Source organism: Lissotriton helveticus, chromosome 12 (genome assembly GCF_964261635.1).
Source record: "Lissotriton helveticus chromosome 12, aLisHel1.1, whole genome shotgun sequence".
Taxonomy (NCBI): Eukaryota; Metazoa; Chordata; class Amphibia; order Caudata; family Salamandridae; genus Lissotriton; species Lissotriton helveticus.
This window is the reverse complement of record NC_136073.1, coordinates 270354965-270369491: the sequence shown is the minus strand read 5'-3', so window position 1 is coordinate 270369491 and position 14527 is coordinate 270354965. Positions and strand designations below refer to the sequence as shown.

General features: G+C 47.1%; 1 pseudogene across 1 annotated transcript; it reads right to left on the bottom strand.

Moving 5' to 3' along the window:
* Positions 1 to 255: 255 nt before the first annotated feature.
* Positions 256 to 1763, bottom strand: LOC144799558 (heterogeneous nuclear ribonucleoprotein K pseudogene; annotated as a pseudogene). Its single transcript, XR_013603836.1, has one exon. The product of XR_013603836.1 is annotated as a heterogeneous nuclear ribonucleoprotein K pseudogene (transcript).
* Positions 1764 to 14527: the final 12764 nt, after the last annotated feature.

Sequence of the window (14527 nt, the reverse complement as noted above, 5' to 3'; positions counted from 1 at the left end):
CATCCCACTCACAGTAAACAGTCAATAAACACGCATCCCACTTCACTGCTGCCACCACCCACGCGCGCAAACTTTGAGGGAAAGGTAAAATACGAAGGTACTTTCATCGGAGAATCAAGTCGGGTATCAGTAGAATTAAGAAGAAAACACTACAGGGAACATCAGGCGGTTAGATTAACTGCCGCCGTTTTTCAATAGGCATTACAGACCCCCTCCCCCAGTCAGGCATGAAATTAATGAACTACAAAGAAAGGCTTTCATTCAAATGGTTTTATTTTTAGAATAAAAAAACTACTTTCTTTTCAAAGCAAACCGCCACACGTTTAAAAGTGGAGTGATCTTAGTATAGTACTGCTTAATGTACAGTCCCCTTTCCCAGATTGCCTCAACTGCAGCAGGTAGTGTCCCGGTGTTGAGAGTCACAATGCACATTAGAAGCCTTGACTATGCCCTTCAAATCGTCAAGAACACAAAACAAGAGAATTCTTCAGAATACTGATTGGCACCGTTCTGCAGGAAGTCTATCTGGCCGTGTGCCTATGGTGGTAACAATCGGATGTTCAGACCCTTCTAGTGTTTCGTCTGCGTTAACGGAGGCTCCACATTCATGGCACATTTGTTTCACCTTTACAAAGACAGACAAATCTGGAATGGTTACTTGCGCTGTGATGACACAAAAAAAACAAACCACGTCCATTGTATCATATGCACCAGGGCTGCCCAGCTTTATAGTATGTCGTATCGCATTCACCACCGTCCTCATGGCGCACCACCCCTGGCAGTTAGAGATGGCGACGGAGGAAAGATCGCTCTGCTACCACCGTGACCTGGCGGGAGGAGGCCCTCTGCGGGGATTCATGTCATATTCGTCGTATTCATCGTAACCCCTCCTTGCCGGCGGCATGGAGCGGCCGCCACGACTCGGTGGCATGCGGTCATAGCCACCTCTCCCCGGAGGCGGGTACCCCATGGACCGCCCTCCGCGGTCATCGTACATCATTGTGAAGCCCCCATAATCGTAGGAGTCGTCGTAGAAATTGGGATCGTATGGCTGCTCTCGCCCTTTAATCGGATTCTCCGATATAACGTCCAGGATTACCTTGACGCACTCGACAATCTTGTCGGCTTTTCCACCAATTAAAACAACTCGGTCGGTTGAATGGGGGCAACATTCCCGGAATACCATAACACTGGTCTGGGTACTTTCTTTCAGCTCCTTGATTTTCGCTCCTTTCACACCAATAATGCCGCCCACGAGGCTCTGATGAATCAACATTCTCACTTCACAGTCTATGTCGCTTGCTTTCTGCTTCTGAGGCGGCGCATTATAGCCGAAATCTTTGAACGTGGGAAGGACTTTCTTCAAGATTTCTCCAACGGCTTCTTTATCGGCGCTGATGCTCAGAATACGCTCGGGGCCGTTGCTGTCTGCGATGGAGATGCTGGCTTTGTGGTCTGTTCGCAGCGCTGTGATATTTTTGCCGCCTTTTCCAATCACTGCTCCAGCATTCCGGACTTGAAGCATTAGGCGCACGTCTACCTTTTCGCCAGTGCTGCGAGGTTTTTTAGGGGCCTGTTCTTCCTCGGTGTCGTCAGCTGGGCGTTTGCCGTTGGTTTCGGTACACTCCACCTCGCGGTCTGTCTCGCCCTCCATTTTCACCGAATGCTTCTGTAGTGGTAGCTGCAACCTCACGCGGCCACCTCCGACGCAGACGCTCTTAAGAAGGACCGAAGCAGGAACCGGAAGCTGTTCCAGCGAAATGGAGACAAAAGACCTATGTTACGCCATGGCAATAAAAGAAAGACTAGACAACAAATGACTACGGGAACCAGCCGAGGTTTGCAAGTAAACTTGTCTACCATTTTGAAACATGTATACTTATCAATTCAGATGAAGCACATTCCCAAACAAAAGAAAATGTAACATGAATCATTTTGTATAGAATATACGAAATTATAGCTCTTTTAAGCTTCATGTTTTACTTTGAAGGTGAACGCGTCCTTTGTTTTTCCCAGTCAGGAAATAAAAGTGTGACTTATAGGCGACAAGTCATGTGAAATACGGATATGTTCCATTTGGAGTACTTTTTTTGTTTTGTTTTCGAAGATATGTGTAACCGCTTATAAAGTGACAACGGTATCTTTTTAATCCAACATGGCTGCTGTGTCTGACATCCTTTTCACTTCCTTTGTTAGTCTTTTTCTCTGTCTAAACCCTTATGGGTAGGAGTGGCGCGTTTTGAACCCGCGAAAAAAAAATGAGCGCGCGGCTCGATGAACTCTTTTTAAATGGACAATAACGTTTCTTGGTCGTAGAACGCAGGGGATTGTGGGATAGCGGCGCGCATAGTAGAATGCTCGACTCAGCCTCATGGAACCCCGAGTGGTATGCTGATAGCGGCTCAGGCACGATTTTCAACTTTTTCATACCTCACTTTTGTATTTGAGGCGCGGTCACACTTTAACAAAGCATCCGAAGATATCGTAGTCTAATTAAAAATTAGAATGATACATATGAACGATTTTTCTGCGTTTGTTTTGGACTTCCGGGTTAATATGGCGGTTTGTTCATGCGGTAGGGACAAAGATGGCCGGTTCAAATTGGTAGGGGATTCCGCATGTTTAATGCCGGGGAACAGAGTAATTGCAACAGCAGCTACAAACAAGCTGTCTCATTGTCTACACAATTTTTTTGGGATGGGGGGGGGGGGCTGTGGTACTACGAAGATCAATCTTGTTATATTAAGTCTTGTTACATTCCCCTATTAAGTAACTGAACAATAGAGACTGCAGTCTCATCCTTCAACTCCACCATCTATCATGTGTCTGGGAAGACTTCCCAGCAGTCCCTCTCGGAAAAAAAAGAGATAATTCAAATTCCATCCTCCTTGTTCACTTCATAGACTAGGGTAGGGCTCCTTCCTTCGATTTCCCCCTCCTGGTACACTTCTACTGTTCAGAAAACAACCATACCCCGATCTTGTGCGCAGGAACACACTTTCATATTAAACACACTGGCCTCCATTACTTTGCTTCACTTCTGCATATACCAGTCTGGCCACATACACAAACGCACAGCATATAGGCTTGGGATGTTGGTAATAGGTATCTTTAATATCTGATTGCTCCGTTGTGTTCAGCCCTGCCAAGTACCACGCATCAGGCATTAGTCTAAAGCATTTAAGTGCTGGTGTCCGCATCACTACACTAAAATGCATTAGTCACATAACTTTAGTATCGTATTGCCCGAACACCATGAGCATGCTATGAGGAGCTGCAGCACCAAGTACAGCTGCGCTATGGAGAGCGTGTGACTGTCTCAGACAAATAAATACATCAATGATGAAGTGAAGTGCGTCGCCTGGTGAGTCAATAATCACCAGCATTGCCAATACCATGTTTGCTGGAGGTCACCGCAGCGCAGGAAGAGTCCCACAGGGATCTGGGGTAGAGCCTTGCCTTTTGTTATTTTCCTTAGCAAGGCACCTGCCCCTGTGACCACAGCACTCGTGGTGATTGATCTTTAGGTTGCAAGGCGCACGGTCAGGCGCCATTTGCCCAATCGCCATTTCCCCAATCGCAACCTCAGGAACTGTAGTCGCACTCAGTGAGTCAGACAGGACTATGGAGCAGAAGCCCAGTATGAACCCCCTGCCTCCCATGTTGGGGCACTGGCAACAGTTGTAGTCTGATCAGTGATCCACCCCGGAGGACAAATCTATCGCCTGCTCACATGCTGGGGGAAGCGGGGGACTGGAACACACTAGTCTGGTCATGCTAGAGTCCCACGCAGCGAGTACAGTCTCTAAAAGATAGCTGCACGTCTCGCTGTCTTAACTCTGCTCTACCCCCAGAAACGTACATAGCAGGCTGGCAGCAGTCATTTGTGTGCACTTTAACTCTGTCTCTGGCCAAGAGAGCCTCTGCCTGAGGCTTCTGCCAAGCTCTACACCCGCAAGTCAACAGCAGCTTTGACTGAGTTGAACAGGCCGACAATGAAAGGCATTCCTTATTTGGCACTGTCAATCAGGCCGGTCGAGTAGCAGCACTGAGCACCAGCCAGGACAGAGAGAGAGAGAGACTATGCCAATCATCCCTGCCTACCGCAAAGGGGGCGCATGAGCAGCATAGAAAAAGGCAAGCAGTACCAAGACCACTCTGTCACCTCCAGTGTTTATCTCTGGTAAGTAGGGTTGCCACCTTTCCCAAAGAAATACCGGCCATTTCTTCATATAGTTTCAAGATTTTGCCAAAGGTCAAACATTATATAGAACGTTATTTAAAAATCGTCTTCATAAAGTTTATTTTCATGATGGCTTTTTTTGTCTTTCTTCACTTTAATTATCAGCCAGTGATCATTAAGTTGGTAACTCCAGAACATTGCAAAGTGCATTCTTCTTGTTTTTATTGTTTGAAGTATGTACTGATGAAGGCAAAAATGGTAGGTTAGGGTACTTTTCACATTTTTTTGTACGAGCCAGGAAAATAACATACTGGTCATGCCTGTAAAGTTAGTAAAGGAAATAATCCAAAAAGGCCAGTCCAGCCCTGGTCAGACATAGTTTCTCGAGTGGCATTTGTGTTAGCGGGTGGCTCTGAGTATCACATGGCACTAGGATTGTAGTGTGGACAATACTCTGCTTCTACCTCTTGTGCACTTCATGTGAATTGTAACACTATGAATCCTTACTAGTAAATCTTGAAAACCTTGCATGCTGGGACTAGTAGTTTGCTGTTTTCCTATCATACCTTATGGACATACAAATCCCAGCATTCAAAGTACACCTGGTGGCGGTCACATCCTAATTCCTATGGAGGGAACGCCGCTGCCCCTGCGGACGGTCCCTCCACCTCGGGGGTGGCGGACGGACGCAGGTCCGTCCGCCATCCTAATCGACACCTTAGTAAGAGGTCCGTCCGCCATCCTAATCGACACCTTAGTAAGATTCAAGTCTCTACAGGTTAAACAAAAAAAGAACAGCAACGTATGTTGTGACGGGTAATCTGTTTATTATAAATAATTTAGATCTTCAATAAGATCCAACAGACTGTTACTATAGAAACTATAAGCTATCATTATTTTCATTTCAGTACAAACAAACTTTGAAAAAATTAAAAACTTCTGAAACATATAATTTTATTATCTGCAGACAATATAAATTGATGAGCTCTGTCAACAAAAATAACAGCATATTTAAAGAAAGAGGATTCTCTATTCAGTGGCGCATTGAGTAAAATTATGGGCAGATAAAAAACATGATCGAAGTCTTGAATGCCACTATTAAATCTTTCACACAGCCTATCCATAACATTTAAGTCTTGCAAAGCCCCAGTAACAATCCTCAAAGGTAGCATATTCATTCTTAATTCCAAAATATTCAGCGGACACTATTTCCAAATTCCAACCACAGGTAAGGCACTGATTTTTCAATACAAGAGAATAAAATAAGGTTGTATTTTTTCTTTTTGGAACAGTAAACCATATCCAGATTAATAATGACGCTAGATATAGACAATAAAGTAGAAGTTGCACATTTCTTGGGCACAATCACTTTTTCATTTGGATGGAGTGATTCCTGATCATCTCTATTTGAATAACAAATGAACCATTGTTTAAATATAGAATAATATCTGAGCTATTGAGATTGCCCTTCCACTTCTCAGATTTATTTACATTATAAGACTTTAATGGGGACATACCCTCAATTTTAATTTTCTCACTCTTAAATTGTTCTCAGGCAAATAAGACTTTTCTGTGAAATATACTGTCCTCTATCTTTTTTTATTTTTTTAAATATATATTTTTATTAATGCAAAAACAAGTTAATCAATTCAACAGTATCATACATTGTATGGATCATATAAAGGACACACCATAACTGAAAAGTAAGACAGTATTGCATTTGTGCGTTTTCACCCCGATTTTATCCTCCCCCACCCCATGCCTCCCCTCCCCTGCCCCGTCCAACAAAGGGTTGGTCAACCTCCAGTGGCTGTCCAGATTTAGGTATTAATTCAAATAAAGTGTTTAATCAATCACTCATTGTCAGCCATCTAGTCAAGGTTGCCCAAATTTCTCGACCTTTTCTTTGGGAGCGTGGTTCCCTCCTTGCATAAATAGATTTTTCTAGATTATATTTTAGAATTAACCGGGCAAGCCAGTGCTGAAACCCTGGTGGATTGGGATCCAGCCATGCGGAAGCCAAGCAAAGGTGCAATATTACCATACCAAAAAAAACACTTGTTTTTCCCTCGGGTTCCAATGTAGGTCCTGGTCTACCCAAAGTCCAATTAACATTACAGAGAGGGGACAGGCAATCCCCAGGACTTCATTATAAAAGCTGACAATTTCTCGTTTTTAATTTATCCAAAACATTACAGGTGGCAAAGATATGACTATGGTCTGCTTGGTATAGATCGCAGTGTAGGCAGGCAGTTCCTCTCCCTGTTCCCCATTTAGCAATTTTTTTCGGGGTATAATAAAGCGAAAAGCACAATTTATATAGTATTGAGCCTGAAGTCGAGCTGGTAGTAAAATATCCTGTGCTAAATTAGTTGAGTGATAAAATAATTCCTCTGTACCGCCAACCACTGCCTTTCATTTAGCCGCTCGATCTTCAATATCATCTGGCATTAATGAATTGATAAAATTATAGACAAGACCAATAGATAAGTCTCTATTCTAAGTTTATCTATAATTTCCATGTTGGAGAACCCATCCGCCCCCCCCCCCCTTGCTTAGTCAAAAAGTTCCGGATTTGTAAACATTTTTAAAAGTCTCTGCTGTCCAGCCCAAACCATTCTCTAAGATTTTCAAATGAGACCAGCCCGCTTGGAGAAAAAATCCTCCAAGTTTAGTCAAGCCTGCCACCCACCATCTTTCTATAATAGGGCATTTAAAAATCTCAGGCAAAATGGGATTATCACATAGTGGTGTATAGAAATTGAGGCGGCCCAGCTCAATAAGCTTCATAATACATTTCATGACCGTGGACCCGCCTTGTAATGACTTAAAGGGGACTTTCTTGTAATGGTTATCATTCATGTGTCGGCAGACCCATCCCCATGCCTCTGTCCCCATAACAAGCTCGAGTGGTGATGGTGTCGCTACACTCCTGCTTGCTCTAGGTTTTTCTTGAATAAGGGTTAAATTATGCAGTATGGTGATGGCCCAATAATAACGTTTGATGTTTGGCAGGGACAGTCCTCTCCTTTCTTTGGGTAAAGAGAGAAATTTAAATGATCGTCTGGGCCTCGCATACCCCCAAATAAACCTTGAAAATAGATCTTCAATTGCTTTAAGACATTTGCTATCAAATTCTAGAGGGATTGCTCATAGCAGATACAGAAATTTTGGAAAAAACAGCATTTTGATGCTGTTGCATCTACCAATTATAGATAAATGTAAGTTATGTAATCTAGCCAGTTCTGGTTTGCTTTTGGCAATTAATGGTTCAATATTATCTTTCACAATACAGTCAGTGTTTGCAGTGATTTCTATACGCAGATAAGTTGCTTTTTTAACCACACGTACATCATTAATCTTAGCATACTCATTGCAGATAATTTGAGTTTTATTGCGATTGAGAGATCGGCATATGCCAGGACTATGCTCTAGCTGACGTAAAAAGGGGTAATTATATATTGTAAATAAGAGTGGCGAGCTCAGGCAGCCCTGTCTGGTACCTCTCATTATATTAAAGTTGTCGGTAAATATTCCATTCACCATTAGTTTTGTAGTGGGACAGATATACACCATTTTAAAGGCTTGCAGAAAGCCCTTACCGATCATCACCTTCGACAGAGCTTCCCATAGAAAGGGCCAGGAAACTCTGTTGAAGGCCTTCTCCGCATCTAACAAAATTAGTGCTAAGGGTTCCTTAGTAATATTTTTTGCATCAAGAAGTGTAATGGCCCTTCGGATGTGATTGGTCGTCCCACGGCCAGGAATAAAGCAATGTTGTCGTGTAGATACAGCCATATGGATTACAGAGGCCAGGCGTGTAGCTAGCATTTTTGGATAGATCTTATTGTCCAAGTTGATCAATGTTATGGGGTGGTACGAACCAGGATCTGTCAGTGGTTTTTTGTTGTTGAAGAAATACTATAATTTTGGCCTGCGACCAAGACGCTGGAGGTCTACCCCCATTAAAAACATGTATAACCAGCTGAGTCATACACTCTTTTAGCTGTATTGAGAGTTTTTAAATACAATTCAAGAGGTATGTTATCAAGACCAGTAGCCTTGCCACTAGGCAGGCTGTTAATACACAATAGTATCTCTAGCCATTGAGGCAGCTCTTTCAGCTGTAGTTGTTCCTCCTGTGGAAATTGTTCTTTGGAGGTCTGGTTAAGATATATCGCCATCTCTGCCGAGTTTTCTTTGAAGGTCTTCAAAGCAAAGCTTTTGGTAATAAGAGTGAAAAACCTTTCGTATACCATCTGGGTCTGAGATTAGTCCCTTCACAGGGTCTTCAATCACTGTGATTAAGTTCCAGGTTGCCTTTTGTCTAGTTCTAATGGCAAGATGGTGGCCCACTCACTCGCTGCACTCGTAAGCTTCCTCTAGCCGGGCAGCTAGTTTATCAGCCACACCTTTAGCAATTATCTCCATGGTTACTGACTTGGCAGCCATAACTTTTGCTTATGTTTCCTTGTGTTCCCCTCCATTTTGGACTATAGTAATCAGCTTTTCTTCCGTGGTTGCTAATCTCGCTAATCGCTCCTTCGCTACGGCTTGTTTTTTTAAAATTCATTGTAAAAGAGAATCTAAGTGTTTCCCCCGTATTCCTGACTTGAGTGCATCCCAAACAATATCAATGCTAGCGCTTCCTATATTCTCTTTAAGAAATTGAGGTATCCACCCCTTTATATAGTCACAATATTCTTCATTCAAGAGAAGTGCCCGCTCAAAGCTCCATGTTAACGTAGCGTTACCCTTAAACCCTCCTGTTGGACCTGGGGTTACAAGTCCACATAGGGTAGCCTAGCACAGAGTGGAAAGACTTATCCCAAAGGCCCTTGTGTTATGTTTGCGTCACACTCCACACAGCAACTCAGCGCCCATCCACTAAAAATGACACTACACCAGATTAGAAAAATACGGAATGCTTTATAAAAACTCTTTATAGGATCTCCCCTCCATCAGACAGGGGTTGTTTTAGTTAAACAAGCACTTCCACATTTGATCTCCAGGATTATTATGATTCCATTATCGCATTTGGTTCTAGAACCTTATTCTCCATTGACAAGACTTCAGTTATTCCTACAATTGCTTTAAACTCTGGTTAGCACTTTTGCGACCCAAATTACCACTTAGCCGTGAGTACACACCCACTTCAATTCAGAGGAGCACAAGCAACAATCTTAAGCCCTGGAGAACATTTGACACTCCCCATACAGTAAGAACAGAGTTTACATTGACAATTGTTGGTTTGATTCACCCCTAAGCAGATGAGAATATGCAGTAAACTTCAGCAAGATCAATCATTTGTGTATATCCCCCGTGAGGTTCTAACAGGTCTACTTGAGTGAGCGCCAGCAAAAGTACTACGAATTACGGCTCACTAGTCCCAGGGAGACAGTCTTTTCCATTCAGGCTCCCCTGGTCTAGGTATCCGTTTCCTTTAGGCTTCCACAGTAGGGTTCTGTAACGAGGTGGGGGCGCCTACCTCACGTGATTGGTGGAACCCTCACCCTGCTGACCAACCATCGACTCCTTCTTTTCAGTCAGGACGATGGGACGAAGGACGACGCGATCCGGAAGACGACCACAACAGCGGCTCCTTTAACTGGGCGTTCTCAGTAGATGAGGTGGACACTCCCCCAAAGGACGTCAGAGCGACGGGATTGGAGAAAAGCAGGCAAGTCCTGTTCGTTGGGTGTGCTAGCACCTCGGAGGAGGAGAGACAGGCGGAAGCAAGAGGAACGGAGGACGGAGGCGACATCGAAGAGAACGTGGAGAAAGCCAGCCCGGAGGAATATCACGGAGGAGACGGAGAGACGGAAGTCGGAGAGAAGCCAGGAGGCCTACGACCCTGTGGACCGCCGTGCCACGCTCCCGAGGGAGGAGTGTGGCTGTCACAGGTACGGCGGCGTTGGGCGGCTTGGCTGGGGAGGCGAAGCAAAAACGTGTAGATAGTGCAAATAGACCCTGTTCGTTCCTACCCTGTGTTGTGTTCCCGTCCCATCCACTCTCCCATTCCCACCCCTTTTCCTTCCTTTTCTTCCCCACCTCACAAGCACGCCAAGCACTGTAATATAAAGAGGCCCGATACACTGGGTTTCCCTCACATACCCCGGACCCCCTGGTGCAACCCCATTGTGGACTGGACCCTAACGGCTCCCTTTCTGTTGGTTTCTTTCATGCACCCGAGACTGAGGCAGCGGAGAGAACACCTGATACCGGAGATACCGGGGAGACCAACCATTCTACACCCGAGTAAAGGAAAGAGAAAACCATCGCCACGGACCCTAGCGTGTTCGCCCGAGAGAGACTGACATTTAGAAACAAAAAGACGTTTATGTCTAAACCTGCCAGAGCCATAAAAATAAAGCCATCTTTAACCCCATTACTTGGTGTCACGGTCGTCCCTTCTCCCACGCCCACAGGTTCCTTCACTAAATCTCGTGGCGTTGCCTCCGCTTTAATATCCTTCCCCAGCCCCCAGATCTCGGCTTACTTGTAGTGGCTTGACTCAGGTTCGATATTCTGGGGCAGCCGGCAGGCTACGTTTGAAGCGCACACCTCCCTTTCCCCAGGCAAGGCCGTAAAACCTACTGGGCCTGCACTGGGAGAGAGACACTTCTATTGATCCACAATGCAAGGCTCTCCTCTAGCCTCCGATGCGCCCGCTCTTCACCACAGAGCAGCCGTGGGTTAATGAGGCTGCGCAAGAGAGGCGCGTCTGAGGCTCGGCGCCGCCCCTTCAGGGAAACCTTCACGATCTCCTCCGGGCCTGCGCCGCGGGGGAAACACTTCCTGGCAGCGCCGCCCTCTCAGCGAAGCCTCTGCTGTCACAGGCAGCCGAACCGCTACCAGTTTGTTTCCCTCTTCTCACCACCGGACAGAGTCTCCTCACCCACCGATGACTATCTCTTCTTGTGGGGCTCTAAGGATGCTGCGAGTCACGCTACCCCCTCCCTTACGCCACAGTCGACTCTCCGTAGTTCTGCACTGGAGATAAAAACACAGGCAGCGTTTTACCTCACCTCTGGTAAGTCGGGGCAGGTTTCCCGGGTTATCACCTCCCCCATTCCCCCCCGTCCCCCGGGGCACTGTCGTTGGGACGGACACAGGGAGATGATGGGGGTTTGGTTTCTTTGCCGGCCCACTGGCCAGTTCACCCTCTTGCGGGGCAGTGGTGCAGCTGGTATAAAGCGGCTTGGGCCCCACAGTTACTCCGATCAAGTTTGAGGAGGAAAGGTTAAGTTCTCCTTCCTTGATGATGACGATCAACAGGACAAAGTCCTTCAAGATGAAAGCATGGCAGGGTCAGGTCTCGAAGTAGAGGGCAAGGTTAGCAGCAGGGAAGCAACCCCTAGGAGAAGTCAGCCCTAAGCGCCCTATCCCCCTGATACCACAGCCTGAACTCCCGCTAGCTCTAGGTTTCACCACCACCACAACCACAACAAAATGGCCGCCCAGGTTCTGGCCTTATATACCCCTGGACCCTGGTCACTAGAATGGGCCAGAAGGTTCTAGATGACTCTCAATAGTTTATGGGCCAGTCCCTGAGGTAAAATTCTCTGACAGTTGCCAGCCACCATTTTGTAAATGTTCACCTCACTACCACCACCATTTTAAAAGAACACCTGTGCCCCGTCAGGTGTAAAAATTACTGAGGCACCCAAAGCCCTACTGACATCACCAACAAAAAATATATGATGGACAAAAAGGGGGGGGGAAAGATGTAGGAGGCAGAAAGGGGACATAAAAACAAAAGGTAGGAGGGACCACCCAAAGGGCTGACAGGTCTAACACGCGTCCCCCCCAGCTGAAAGTGGGGAGAGCTACCCAACCCCTTGGGAGTTCTCATCACTAAGACGGAAATACCTAGAGAGACCGTCTGCATTGGCGTGGTCCACTCCAGGCCGTTGTTCCACCCGGAAGTCTATTCCCTGTAGGGAGATGGGCCTTCTCAAAAACTTGGGATTCTCTCCCTTCATTTGCATCAGCCAACGAAGGGGGCAGTGGTCCGTCTGTACAAGGAAGTGCGAGCCAAACAGATATGGCCGCAGCTTCTTCAGAGCCCATACCACCGCCAAGGCTTCCCGCTCAATCGCACTCCACCTCTGTTCCCGGGGAAGCAGTCTCCTGGACAAGAAGACAATAGGTTGGTCCAGACCCTCGTCATTGAGTTGCGATAACACTGCCCCAATGCCATGCTCTGATGCATCCGTTTGGACAAGGAATTCCTTAGAGAAATCCGGGGCCCTTAAGACAGGAGCCTCACACATTGCTTGTTTTAGGGTGTCAAAAGCGTGTTGACACACCGCAGTCCAGACTACCCGACGAGGTTGCTTCTTGGATGTGAGTTCACTTAGAGGTGCCACAATTGTGCCATACCCCTTCACAAAGCGACGGTAGTATCCTGTGAGGCCCAGGAAAGCTCGGACCTCAGTTTGGGTCTTGGGGGTTCCCGGGCCATGATAGCCACAATCTTAGCCTGGAGGGGCTGCACCGTTCCCCTGCCCACCAAGTGGCCGAGGTACACTACCAACCCCTGCCCAATCTGGTATTTGCTGGCCTTGATTGTCAAGCCAGCCTGTTTCAGGGCTTGGAGAACAGCCTGTAGGTGACACAAGTTGTCCTCCCAGCTGCTGCTGAAGACGGCAATGTCGTCTAGATAAGCAGCAGGGAGATCTGCCAGTACCCTGATGTGAGGTCAAAAGTACTCAGATATTGGGCAGCTCCCAGCCGGTCAACGAGCTCATCCGCCCTAGGGATTGGATGAGCATCAGTTTTTGTCACTGAATTCAGTCCCCGGTAATCCACACAGAACCTGAGTTCTGGAGTGGTGCCCGGTGGGGCAGCTTTTGGTACCAGAACCACCGGACTGGACCAGGGGCTACTTGAAGGTTCAATCACTCCTAGCTCCAGCATCTTAGTGACTTCACTATGAATACTGGCCATCACCTTATCTGACAGCCGGTAGGTCTTAGACTTCACAGGTGGGCTGTCTCCTGTGTCCACATCATGGGTACACAGGTGGGTCCTTCCCGGGATAAGGGAGAACAGCGAGGAATACTGCTCCAGGACTTGGCGGCAGTCCCTCCGCTGTTCAGGAGTTAGGGATGGTGAGAGAATCACTCCCTCCACAGACCCATCCTTTTCTTGAGACAAAAATAGATCAGGGAGAGGCTCACTTTCCTCCTCCTCAGCTCCATCAGTCACCATCATCAAGATGACCTCGGGCCTCTCATGGTGGGGTTTGAGGCGGTTGGCATGGAGCACCCGATGGGGCTGCCTGGGGGTCTTAAGGTCCACTAAGTAAGTGGCCTTGCCCTTTTTCTCAATCACCTCAAAGGGGCCTGTCCAGCGATCCTGGAGGGCACTAAGCTCTCCAGGCTCCGTCACCCACACTTTCTGACCAGGCTCCAACTCCACAGGGTGAGCATTGTGGTCATACCACTCTTTCATCACTGCCTGGCTGGCTTCCAAGTTGTCAGAAGCTTGCTTCCACAACTTAGCCATTTGGCTCCGGAAGGCCAGCATGTAACTCACCACATCCTGGGGAAGCTTCCTGGGAGTCTTTTCCCATCCGTCTTTCACCAGGCTGAGAGGTCCACGAACAGGGTGCCCGTACAGAAGTTCGAAGGGGCTGAAGCCCACTCCTTTCTGTGGCACTTTCCTGTATGAGAACAACAGACAGGGTAGGAGGACGTCCCATTCCCTCCGCAGGCTCTCAGGCAGACTTCTGATCATGCCTTTCAAGGTTTTATTGAACCTTTCCACCAGACCATTGGTCTGGGGGTGGTAAGGGGTGGAGAACCGGTAGGTAACCCCACACTCCTTCCACATAGCCCGCATGTAGGCTGACATAAGTTGGTCCCCCTGTCAAACACAACTTCCTTGGGGATACCCACTCGGGTAAAAATCCCCATCAGGGCCCTAGCCACTGCAGGTGCAGTAACGGTCCTCAACGGAATTGCCTCTGGGTACCGAGTGGCGTGATCCACCAGAACCAGGATAAACCTGTGACCAGCTGAAGTGGGTGGCTCCAATGGCCCAACAATGTCGATGCCCACCCTTTCAAAGGGGGTGCTAACGACAGTTAGTGGTTCCAGGGGAGCTTTCAGCTTAACCCCTGTTTTCCCACTGGCTTGGCAAGACACACACGTCCTACAGTAAGTGTCAGACGCCACCCTCATTTGAGGCCAGTAAAAATGGGGGACAAGCCGGGCAAAGGTCTTGTCCTGACCCAAGTGTCCTGCCAAGGGTATTTCGTGAGCCAATTCTAAGAGAAAGGCTCACTGTAGAGAAGTCCATCCTCCCAGTAAATGTGGTAGTTCCCTGCAATGTTGC